General features: G+C 47.1%; 1 protein-coding gene across 2 annotated transcripts in view; it reads left to right on the forward strand.

Annotated features, from left to right (window-relative positions):
• Positions 1-11,277, forward strand: part of MRM1 (mitochondrial rRNA methyltransferase 1) — a 34,832-nt gene extending 23,555 nt beyond the window's left edge. The window contains exon 9 of one of the 2 annotated variants that reach the window (XR_006180588.1): positions 9,444-11,277. The gene's annotated coding sequence lies outside the window, so the exon portion shown is untranslated. Of the gene's footprint in view, positions 1-2,475; positions 2,666-9,443 lie in introns of those variants that run through there. The other variant, XR_006180589.1, reaches the window with a different exon arrangement.
• Positions 11,278-11,659: the final 382 nt, after the last annotated feature.

Consider the following 11,659-nt stretch of genomic DNA (forward strand, 5'->3'; position numbering starts at 1 on the left):
ACCAACCCTTCTCCCCTGCTTCTCTCCACTCCCCCTTCGCCTTCCTGTGCTGTTCTGTTCAAGTACTGGCAGCAATCAGCCCATGTGCATCACGCCAGCCAGGAATACATTGTCCTGCAAAACCCTGTCTCGTCTAGAACGAGTCCCGATTGACTGAAATGATGTTTTATATCTGTTCTTTGTTCTTCTCTCCTCTGGTTTTGTGTTACGTGATATTTGCAGTCCTGTTTCCAAAGCTGTGCTATGATGTGCTGTGCAGGGTGGGGGGATACAGGCCCTGCTGGGGAGGAGAGCCTGAGTTGTATAACTGGGCCTTGAGGTCCGGCAGCCTCCTGCCAGTCTTCCTGCCCCAGTGGGAGGGCTGAGAGCTGCCTGGGTTGGGGCCATCACGTCATCACATCATCCCGTTCCTGATGCTGAGTGACACAGCTATTGTGTGTGCGGGGAGCAATGCAGAGATGGGTCTGTCGGTTCCACCTAGCATGATGGCCGCCTCCTCCTTGCCAAGAAAGGAGCGAAATTGAAGGAGAAGAGGTCAGGAAAAGCTGGTCATCCCCTGCTCTTCTCCCATACTGCTCCTTCCTCTGGATGGAAACAAGGCATGACAGATTCCGTGCCGCCTGGGACTGCAGGAATGCAGAAGGGCGCTATGAGAGCGGGGCCGGGCGGTGATGCTGACACTGTGGTGACAGTGACAGGTTCCTCCATTAGAAGGAGGCTCTCCCATGCCATCAGCCCTGCCTGGCATCCCATGGCTGCCCTGGGGCAGCGTCTGGGAAATGGCTTGGTGTCCCCTATAGGCACGTGGGTGCAGAGGTGTCTTGCCACAGAGGCCCAATGGCAGGGCAGAAACGCACGATGCTCCCATTTCACCAGCACTTCGCCAGTCACACAGCCTCCCTTGGCCTATTTACTGTCTCAAGCATCTAGTTCTAAAAGTTATTAGCAGATTGCTGGTTTTCTATCAACCTCAGGCACCGGTCTCCCAATGGCACCGTTGTGCTTTAATAAAATGCATCTGATAATCCTCAGATAAAGGCTGAGGAGGTGGGAGAGAGGAGGGGCTCTCGCATGGATCCCTCCAAGGGACGGGGGCTAGAAAAGAGTTAAACACTCATGTTTCTAAATGGCTGAACTACTGTATGTTGTAGTTTTCAACTGCAAATCATCTTTAATAGCAGACATCACGGGATGGCTCATTACATTAAGCTATTTTTCATGCTATCTCCTGTAATATCCTTTAATCCAATGCGTTTCAAATCACCTCAGGCTAAAATAAGAGACATAGCGATGTAATAGCCTAGTGTATTAGTGGGTTAATTGCCCTGTTGTACTCTCTAGTAGATATCTCTGGAATGAGTTCTATATTAATTGTAAATTGCTTAATACATTTAACTCCTTGAGCAGCTGTGCGTCTGCAGTGGGCGACCAAAGTTTGGGCAGTGTCCTGGCTGCATCCCGCTGTGTGCCCCTGGGCCCACGGCCATCCCCAGCGGGGCACCTGCAGGTGCTGCAGGAGGAAGGTCTCAGTGAAACATCACATCTGAGTCCCGGGTTGCTGTCGGGGAAGACGGATGAAGGGCTGTGCAGCGCTGTCTCAGGATGCGGCAGCGGTCACGGACGCACGCGGCGTTCAGTGTCGCACGTAATGTGCAGCTGCTAGTTTTCGAAAATGACTTCTGTAGCAATAGGCAGACGTGGCTGCAGATTTGCAGTCGCTTTTCTGAAGATTGGAGCGTAAGTGCTGGCGGGCTCGCAGAGGGTAATGCCACTAATTTCCCTGGATTGCTCCCAGCCGGTGCGGGTGGGATGGGAGGAGGAGCAGCCTGAGCGGAGGCTGAGCCGTGTGCAGGTGAGGCATTGCTTGCTCATCTCTTCAGGGACGTTCTGGTTTCTAGAAGTGCTGGCAAAAAATGTTACTGCAAATTTAAAGGGATGGTGCAGAATAGGAGTGCAGAAAAGCACTGTGCACAGCAAAGCTATGGAAATTTAGGAGAAACTTTCCTGAAGTGCCACCTACTGCTTAAAACCAGCAGCAGGGTGGCATGGATTTGAGCTGTGCCTGAAAGCTGTGGCCACCCGCCTGCCTGGCCCAGCTGTGCCGCTCAGCACAGTGCCTGCAACATGCAGCTCTCCTCTGTGCCTGCTGTCTAAGGGAAATGGCTGTATTTTTGTAACACTCAACTTCAGGCATATGCTTCAGTTCCAATGCTTTTAACAGAGCAGTGTTTTAATGCTCTTTGCAGGTGGAATGCTTTAGTGGAGGAGAAGTTGGGGTTGGGGTGGGGGCTCAGCAGGGCTCTCCTGTCCCACTTGCCGCATGCAGGGTTCTGTTCTCGCTCATATTGCTTGCAGAGCTTCATACACAATTACTTTGGGCTTATGCCCAAAGAGAAGAGAATGTACATACACAAGTCTCTTAGATAGCGACTTCCTTGGAAATGTAGCCCAAGTAATGCTATTTGTGCCTTGCAGGGTACGGAAGAGCAACGAAATGGGCTGCATGGGGAAGCTAGCAGTGGGCGAGGAAAACTTCCTCATGCTCAGTGGATGTCATCTAGAACCAACCCTGGGAATCAGCTCCTTGCTCAGTGCCCTCTGCCATGGAGGCAGCAAAGCTGAGGGCCGCCTCATTGCAGTTCTGTGTAGGCAATTTTGCTCTAAGGTAACTGCACTGACTTCAACAGAGCCACTCCTGATGTGTACTCTGTATGCAAGGAGGAGCCAAGCACGGGGTGATGCTCTAGCATCGCCTCACCTGTTAGCAATTCCTTCTGGTTGCACGAGCAGCTAGTTTGGGCTTAAAGAAATAGCATCACTCTATTCTAAAACATAACACAAAGATATCTGAGACAAGCTGGGTGAAATGTTCATAGCTTGTAGGAGAACATTCCTGTGGAGCTGGGGAGCAGGTTGTTCTGTGAAGGAAAGACACCCAGTGCTTAGAGAGCTGGAAAAAATCCATCGAGTAATTCTGTCTCTCTATAAAATAGGTGGTAATGCAATCTGAGCTTAATTTTGATGGCACGCTGTACTTCATAACAGCGACAACACCTTAAAAAATGTAATGAAAGGGCCTGATTTATTGCCGAAATAATCCATTCAGCACTCCAATAAATAAAGGGAGAAAATACAACCAATGTTTCGGGAGAAGGGAAAAAAAAAAAAAAAGCAAGAGAAAATTGCAGTGCGTAGCAGTTTTGTGTGAACGCATCCAGAGGCTGTGCCACATGGTTCGGCTTGATTTTTTTTATTTTTATTTTTTTCAGACAAATATCGATTCAAAGCAAGATTTGCAGCTCAGGCCTGGTGTCTGCTCTGCATTTACTTCTAAAACTCTGGCCATGAGATGCAGTGGCACACGGAGCGGCTCTGGGTGGCCAGGAGGAGGAGAAGGGGAGGAGAAAACCCTTGTGCTCTGCCTTGCAAATATTTGATTTTGAATATGCTCTCGTAGCTGTCATTATGTGCAAAGCAAACATGTTTTCTCTTCGTGCCAAATTTGTTTTAATAACGCAGTGTTACTTCTGCAAATGTCAGCTGCAGCCTCGTTCTGTTCTGGTGGCACTCGGCCCAGGGCGAAGGCTGGGTGTTTTATGCTCCCTCTCCATCGCTTCCATTAATCTGTTTAACATGCTGGCGGTGGCAATGACAGCAAAGGCAATGAAATCCCTGCGTGGCAGTGGTGGTGCTGCCGTTCCATATGCATGAAGAACCTGAGCTGCCCAAGGATGGTGCTGGCTGTGCCCCAGAGCCCCACACCCTGAAGAACCCCACAGCCCTGCCTGGCCTAATTGGCCTGTTTGTTTGGCAATAAGTGATTCCTGCCTGTCGCGGGCCGGATTGTTTTTCACACCATTAAATGAAGTTCTGCTGTATTGATTCCTGTTTTTCCAATTTGAAGCCTGAAAAGTGATGAAGACATTTTCTTGTTTTCTCATGTACTTTCCCTCAGTTCATTTAGGTGAGCTGTCTTTAGTTCCTTGCTCCGCTCGCTGTAATTGCTTCTTCAGAGTGAAGAAGAGCTACACCGCAGGCGTGGGGCTGCTGCCTGCCCGGCCTTCCATAGACAGACCAAGGAAGGTGAAGCTGAAGTCATCAGCAGGTTGGTCACAAATGACGTATCTGCAGCGGTGCATTGCTGTCTGCTGCTGGAACCTAAACAGTGCCAGAGCTGAGGGCAGGAACACGGGGCAGCTTCAGGCTGCTCGGTATTTGGCTTCAGAGCCTGGAAGTAGCATGGAGTATTGGTTTTCTTTGGGTGCAGATGTTGTCCTCTTTACTTTTGTGGAAAAATTTCGGTGTTTGGATGTTTGTGTGAGGTGTGCAGGTGGAACACAGAGAGATGATGCCTTCCTCTGGTGTCCGTGGGGATGCTAACGCTCCCTGCAAGCACAACATCAAGAAGAAATGCTCTTTCCCTGAAATATCTTGTAGCTGTGTGGATGGGGAGCGCTGAGGGCTGTGGGTTCATGGTGCACGATCTGTCCTTTGTGTTCTTGGCATCTGTTATCATGGAGGTCCCTGCTCCTCAATAGCCCTGCAATGTACTATTACAATACCAAATAATCTGTGAAATAGATAAGAGAGCAGGGAAGGAATGCGGCAGAAGAATGAGCTTGTGCCAATATATTACTCCAAGAACAGTAAAAAATCCAGCGTGTGGTTTGAAAACATGGTGCCACGTAGACATATAGGGACAAAGCTTGAAAATAATGGCCCTTGGATCTAAATGAAAAAACATTTCAGCAAGGGAGCTGCACTGGGCACAGCAAGTAGCAGAAATTCATGAGTCAGGAGGGTTTGAAAATTTCCTTCTCTTTCCTGCAATTGTTAAATCCTCAGAAAGAGGGTAAAAATTAGGAAAGGGGGTAACTTTCAGAAATGGGAGATCTGTTTACCACCTAAGTGGTAGGAATGAGATCGTGTGGAGGGGTTCTTTTGTTTCTTTTTTAATTTATTGTAAACTACCTTATGACAATTGGTGATAAAAGAGCTGAGCCTTTCAAAAATCCATTCTAATAAAACACCGTATGACCTCATAGATATGCATAGGATTTAGAAATAACATGGATTTTAATGAAGGTACTTGAAAGGTATGGTGCCATATTGCAATTTTATGGAAGATCTTAGATTAATGAAATTAAACGTGAACTGCATTGTTTAGATGATGAACTTAAGGTCATATCTGCAGCATTTGAAAGAGAAACCTTGAGTGGAGGGTGTAGAATCATTGATTTAGACCCTGGTAGACAGCTGAATAGCAAGCATTGAAGCATGAAGGTAAATTCCCATATTTCATTGTTAGAAGGTTAGCTGGTGGCTGCCAGCTTTTCAGTGATAATCACCAACCAATTCCACCCTGTTTCAAAAAAGATTTTGCTTTTGTGTGCTAAGACACTTTTAAAAACCATTACTGTTCAAAGCAGGGGCACACTGTTTAAAGAGAAGCTATTTCTGGAAAATATAGGATGGCAATGAGTTGATGCTGTCCTTGGATAGCGATGCTATTAAGTTCATTAGGATAATCGTCCATTTAAAATGCTTATAAGGAGAATTTAGACTGTTTGCTGAGGGTGCCAGACACCTCCTACTGCAAGTCATAGAATCATAACTACCTGTCACCAGTAATTAGCTCTTTTGCTTCCTTCAGATGGTCTATAAGACAATGGCCCTTTCAGATTTAAGCAGTTTTCCTGCCCTGACACACACAGGCACGCAGCACACACACGCAGGGAATGGATGCATGCACGTGTGGTAAAATAATAGACGTGAATTTGTACAACAGGAAAATTGCAAGGAATGAAATCCTCAGGCCTAAAGAATAAGTGATAATGGAATGATACTGCCAATTACAGCTCGAGAACAGTGTTGTCACAGGGAACAGCTCATGGAGATGGAAGGATGAGGGGAGGAGAAAAGGTTCCCTTTTGACAGTTTGCCGTTAAAGCGAATTTGTCAAGGATGTTAAAATTAGATTTAACTGGGCCAGATCCTCAGATGACATAAATCAGCCTGGAGACTTCAAACCATGGGCTGGCCACACATTCCTCTTTGTTCTTTCTTCATCTTTATTATCTGCATCATAACACTGCCTGAAGGCTGCAATGATGCTTTAAGCCCCATTGTCTTAGCGCCGTATAGATGCGGTAAGAGAAGGTGCTGCCCTGCATTTCCCTGCTTGGTCACTGTCTTTTATCACTTAAAACATCCGTGGGTTTTACAAAACCTACCGTGTGTAGGAGATGAACACCTTGTCTCACCCAGGCTTTGGGCTGTGAGGCAGTTTGTGGGAACTGGCCTTTTTCCAGGGTAGGTGAGGTGAGCGGCTTTGCACAGCAGCAAGAGCAATCAGGTTCCCTTTAATGAGTGCTGTTGCATACCAGAATGAGCATACGGAGATGGGGGCAAACCCAAAGTGATGCTCACAGGTGGCAGTGAGGTGCGTGTCCTTCTGTGTGCTTTCTCCTCCAGCCTGAGTTTTTGGCAAGCTGAGTGAAACCCTGCTGCATCAGGAAAACTGCCAGTAAGGAAATTAGAGAAGAAATAGTGTTTGATAATGGTCATAAATGAATTATGATCATTCCTTTCATTAGAAACTTCCTTGTTTTCTCCCTGGCCTATACCAGAAACAGCTTGCATGTAATTGATTTGTATGTGTTTGGGGAGAAGAGGTAAAGAGAATAAAATCTAAGCCGCTAGACATTCAAAAAGGCAGCTGGGAGATGCAGAGACATGATGCTGATGAAAATAAATGGAAGCCACGTGTTCAAATCCCCTGGTCATTCTTGAAGATCTTGTCCCTAAGCCATCTGACAGTCCGTTCCAAATGGGGTGCTGCCTCTCACATCTCCAGCACACATCCAGGTGCAAATGGGCAGTAAGAGCAGCTTATGTGGGACCTGAAGGGTGGCTGCGTCCCGCTCCCCTCTGCAGAGCTTTCTGCTGTGTGCAGCTCTTGGTATCAGGCAGACTGGCTCCACTGTGCCCAGCTTTGCAGAGCTGGTTGGCTGAGCTTTTCGTAGTTCCATGACTTTCTACTCTGTGCTAAATCTGCCAACAAATATGTTTTCATTTTATAAAGAATCTATTGGCATTGGCCACTTCAGAAATGCTGATCCATTAAGTCTAAACAGGCAAGTTAGGGCATGTGAAATATCAATTGATTATAAAACCCATATTAATTGACGTTTAGCAGCCCCACTAATGGAGAGGAGCTCATTACATAGCAGTTAACCCTCAACGCATATATATTAAATAATCAATTAGTATTTATTTAACATACAATCACCTCCCTATTAGAGCTAAATTAAAAGCCTCTTTATGGAGGCCTAGCAGAAAGCACTGCACTGTGCTAACCTGCAGCCAGGACCGTGCATCAACAGCATGGATCTGTGTTACCTCTGCTGCCCCTGAGTGCTTTAAGTGACAAACTGGAAGGAGGGTATTGCTGTTACACCTGGCTCTGGGAAGGGGGACTCTGCCCTGGGCTGGGATGGAGCAGAGAGAGGCACAGGTCAAGATAAATCTTCCATAGAGCCGTGGCGAGAGCAAACAGCTCCTGCAGCACAATGTGTTCTGCAGGCTGATCCTGATCCTGGGAGAGGCCAGGCTGAGAGGGAAGGGGGGAAGAAGGGAAAGTCATCATTTCCCCTTTGAGGACAGATTGGAAAGGTGCTGCTTGTCCCAGGCTGAGCAGGGTTTGTGTGTTTGGCACATCTCTCAGCTGTGAAAAGAAGGCTTCAACACCACGTGGCCTCTTATAATCAGAATGTTCAATTAAAGCTCACTCCGAATGGTATGAGGGGTGAGGCTACATAGTGAAAGGTGAACCAAATTTCTTCAGATTTAAACACAGTGACAAAAGAGCACCCACAGTTCCTGGGCAGGGGAAGGGAGGCTGCTGACACTGGGGGTGTGCGGTGGGTGTACCCAGAGATGTGGGACATAGAAGGGAAAGGCCTGAAAGTAGAAGAAAAGTGTTTTCAAGGGTAAAAAAAAAGAACAAGGAGAGATGTGGGCAGACAGTGATGCTATATACACAGCAGAGGTGGCGCGGCTGGGTAATGGAAATAGGGCAAACTGGGGAGCTGGGAAAGGAGGAGAACTAAATTGCTCGAAATGAGCCTCTCCTGTGTTGTGTCCTGAGCTGCCATTTCCATCTGTGTGGAGTGCTGAATATAAGCAAATGGATTTACACCAAACAGAGATAGGAGTAAGGGCCTGGCAAGGAAGAGTAAAGCACGGAGCAATTCTCTTTTCCTTGGAGCCTCGGTGAGTTTTATATTTGGGTCTAATAGGCCCCAAACCTATTTGGAGTTGAATTATATCACCCCTGCCCTATGCAATAATCTGTTTTCTGGTGGGGGAGAGCTGGGAAATCAAGCAGCTTCTCCAGAAGTCAATTTTGGTTCTCAAAATGGAGCCAGCTTGAGAAATAGTCATTGATCCACTTCTCAACTTGGAGCAAATTTCCATACAAATAATCAGATGCTCCCAGCTGCCAGAGTTTGTAATGCTTCATGTTTCCCTGGGTGGGGTGGGAGGGCTGGGAGAACTGGAGCTGAGCGGGCATGCTTGCTGCTTTGGTTCCTCCTCTTTGCCATACAAAGTCTGAACTGGGAGTTTCATGGGGGATGGGATGGGATGCCTTGCCTGCCCTCTTGGCAAAAATAAATGAGCTAATGAAAGCAAGTTGTTTGGCCTCGTCCTCAGCTGACGGAAACTGGAGCTGCCCTATTAGCCATAAAAAAACCTTGATCCATTTAGGCTCCTGAGAAAGCATCTGTGAATAACTCAGGGAATGCGGCTTGATCAGGAGCCCTGGAAACTTGGGGAGCTCTGACAGCAGGACAGCTGATTCCACTTATACACATGTGCAAAGGGGTCTGTGCCTCCCCAGCACCTGGCTGCCCTGGAGGGCAGAGCCCCAGCCCTTCTGCTTCAGTGGCTGTGGAGTGGCAGAGAGTGCCAGTGGGTGCAGGGGAGACAGAGATGGGGCAGGATCAGGCACATAACCAGGGATGTACCAGAGCGGGGACTTTGCTGAAGGGATGAGCAAAATTAAACAGGAGGAATGTGGCAATGCCGTATGAAGTGTAAGGGTAATAATGAACCTGACAGAAAAAATTACTTACAACATTTTGCATCCATCCAGAAACCCAAATAGGATATTATTTAATTATTAGAACGTTTAATTGTATTTCAGGCCACCTTTGCTTTTCATCTCTGTTGTGGAGTAAAATGCAAGCATGCGTCAGTTCCTGCCCCCCAGAACTTGGGGAGGACTTTGCTGTTTGCTGCTCTACGGTGGAAAGACACCTTCGTGGTCTTCCCTCTCCAAGGACAGCACTGGTTGCCTGAGCAAGTGATGGTCACCTGTATTCACAGGTATATGATGTATTTTTAGCACCTGCAATAAATTACTGCTTCTTCCCTTACAGCTTCTGGAAACATTCCCAGTCCTTGGCGTATTCATCAGGATTGTTACAATTCTGCTGCCACAAAGAGGGAAGTATCTTGTTCTCCTGTTATTTATTAGCATATGCTGTAGTGTGAGGGCCCTGCTGTGAGGGGCACTGGGTAAACACAGCCGAAATGACAGCAGCAGTCCTCATCACAGAGCGTTAGCAATTCTAACAGCCACGTCAGGCGGAGAATTTGAGAGACGGATGTAACACGAGCAAAGGAAGAATGTGGCAGTTTGCAAACAGCGAGTTGCGTGGTGTTTTTGAAGGTGTGTTCATTCTTGAAGCACCTCGAAAGAAATGCAAATGAAATGTATGGTGGACAGGTCTATGTGCAAGCAAGGCCTGTTGGAGCTTCATGTTGGAGACGTAGAAACTTCTTTGTCTCATAGAAAGAGATAACAAGGCTTTTTGAAAGTGTGAGCAAAGCATTGGAGGCCTGTTTTTGCCTGAAAGCACAGTGGGATAGATCATGGAGTCTGAGGAGCAGGGAGTCGTGTGCTATTCTATTAATAAAAGCAGAAGGAAGTAACAGAACAGAAGCAGTGGAGCAAATCCAAAAGCCAGTGCCCCACCAAACGGGCAAAAAACCTCACCAAACAAAAGCTGATGAATTTCCAAGGTAGAATTTGCTGGCAGACAGACTGGGCTGATGCTTCCTAAAGCAACCAGTGTAATCCCTCCACTCTGCTAAGGCAATGCCAAACAAAAGAAACCTGCTCAACGTTTTCTATTAGCCCGAAATTTTGCTGTAGAGAAAATGATAACACAGAAGGAATTTCCTTGGGAAAGAAAAGAGAAAAGGGCGCTGCGGAGTTATTTTAGTTCAGGCGACTGCAATGCTAAAAATGAATTCTGGGGCAGGACAATAAACTCATACACGAATACTAATTCTGCTTCCAATCATCCAAGGAGTTCAGTCACTGAAGCCCATTCACAGTCTGTGTGGTTCCCCAGGCTCAGAGGGATGCTCCAAAAAACTTTGAAAATCCCAATCTAAACACGTCTGTGTCCAACTTTCTAAAGATCCTCCTGTGGGGCTGCAAAGAATAAGTAATTTCTATCTGTAACACGTTATGAAGTCCTCAGGAAGTAGGCACCAGGGCAGTGTAAAATGGTTATTTTAGCAGTATCTTCTCTTACAATTGCTTGTTCTCCATCTCCACGGAGGGCGGCTGGCAGCACAGTGCTGCAGTGATTTAAGCCCACCAGGCTGCGGTGTTGGCTCTTGTGAAGTGCCTGAGCCCCGCGCAGGACTTGGCCATAAACTGCACAGCCCAAGGAAGATGTTGCTTGTTTTCCAGGACAGGATGAAATCACCCCGTGCATGTCCTCTGTCTATTGCCTCTCCGGGCAGGGAAAACATAAATGCCTTTCCCATCATTTTATTTATTGCCTTTCTGTGTTTCCTGGGAATAGCCTATTTTTATTTTTTAGCACTTGTGTGTGTGTGTGAGTCTGTGTGGGGTAAGCGTGTGTGTGTGTGTGTTTAGGAGGTTAAAAAAAATTTCTTGCTGTCAGCAAGTGATGTTACAAACCTGCTCTGACAAGGCTGGTTGTATATTTACAGTTGGTGAGAGCGAAGGCTTCATCAATCTTCACGCTTTGAAAGGGACAGGCCCGCTCCCATGAGCACCTGCTCCGGGAGAACAGCTGAACTGTGACTTTCCAGGGAGCTGGCTGTAAATTTTAGCCATTCCCCCCACAGCCCACGCATGCTTGAGCTCTTTAACCTTCCCAGGCTGGCAGGAGTCCCAGCAATCAGTTTAGTGCAAAGACTGGGGTTCTTTTTAATTAACCTTTTGTTTCCCGCTGCAGGTGTTTCGAAGTTTCTTCATGTTAAAAAAGGAAGAGGAAAAAAACTGTTTGCAGAGGTGCATCCACTCTCTTCCACTCTTGCTATGCTCGGTGATCAAATGGGACCGGTCTTTCTCATCTTTCTGCTCCTCATTTGCCTCCTGCATGTAAGAATATGGCAACATCTGCTCCAAACCTCTGTAGGCACCTACACAAAGTATTCCCATGAGCACATTTCAGTTCTGTCCTGCAAGGTCACACTTCCATCCTTTGTGAGGCACCTGCTTTTCCAACCCACTCTGTTTTCTCCAGGCAATGTTTTCCCCACGCCTGACTCCCTCAGTGGGTTGATGTTCTGTTTAATTAGTTTGGCCTCTCACAGCTGGCCGGGAGAA

Source organism: Lagopus leucura, unplaced genomic scaffold (assembly GCF_019238085.1).
Source record: "Lagopus leucura isolate 7727_CA_CO unplaced genomic scaffold, USGS_WTPT01 Super-Scaffold_100024, whole genome shotgun sequence".
NCBI lineage: Eukaryota > Metazoa > Chordata > Aves > Galliformes > Phasianidae > Lagopus > Lagopus leucura.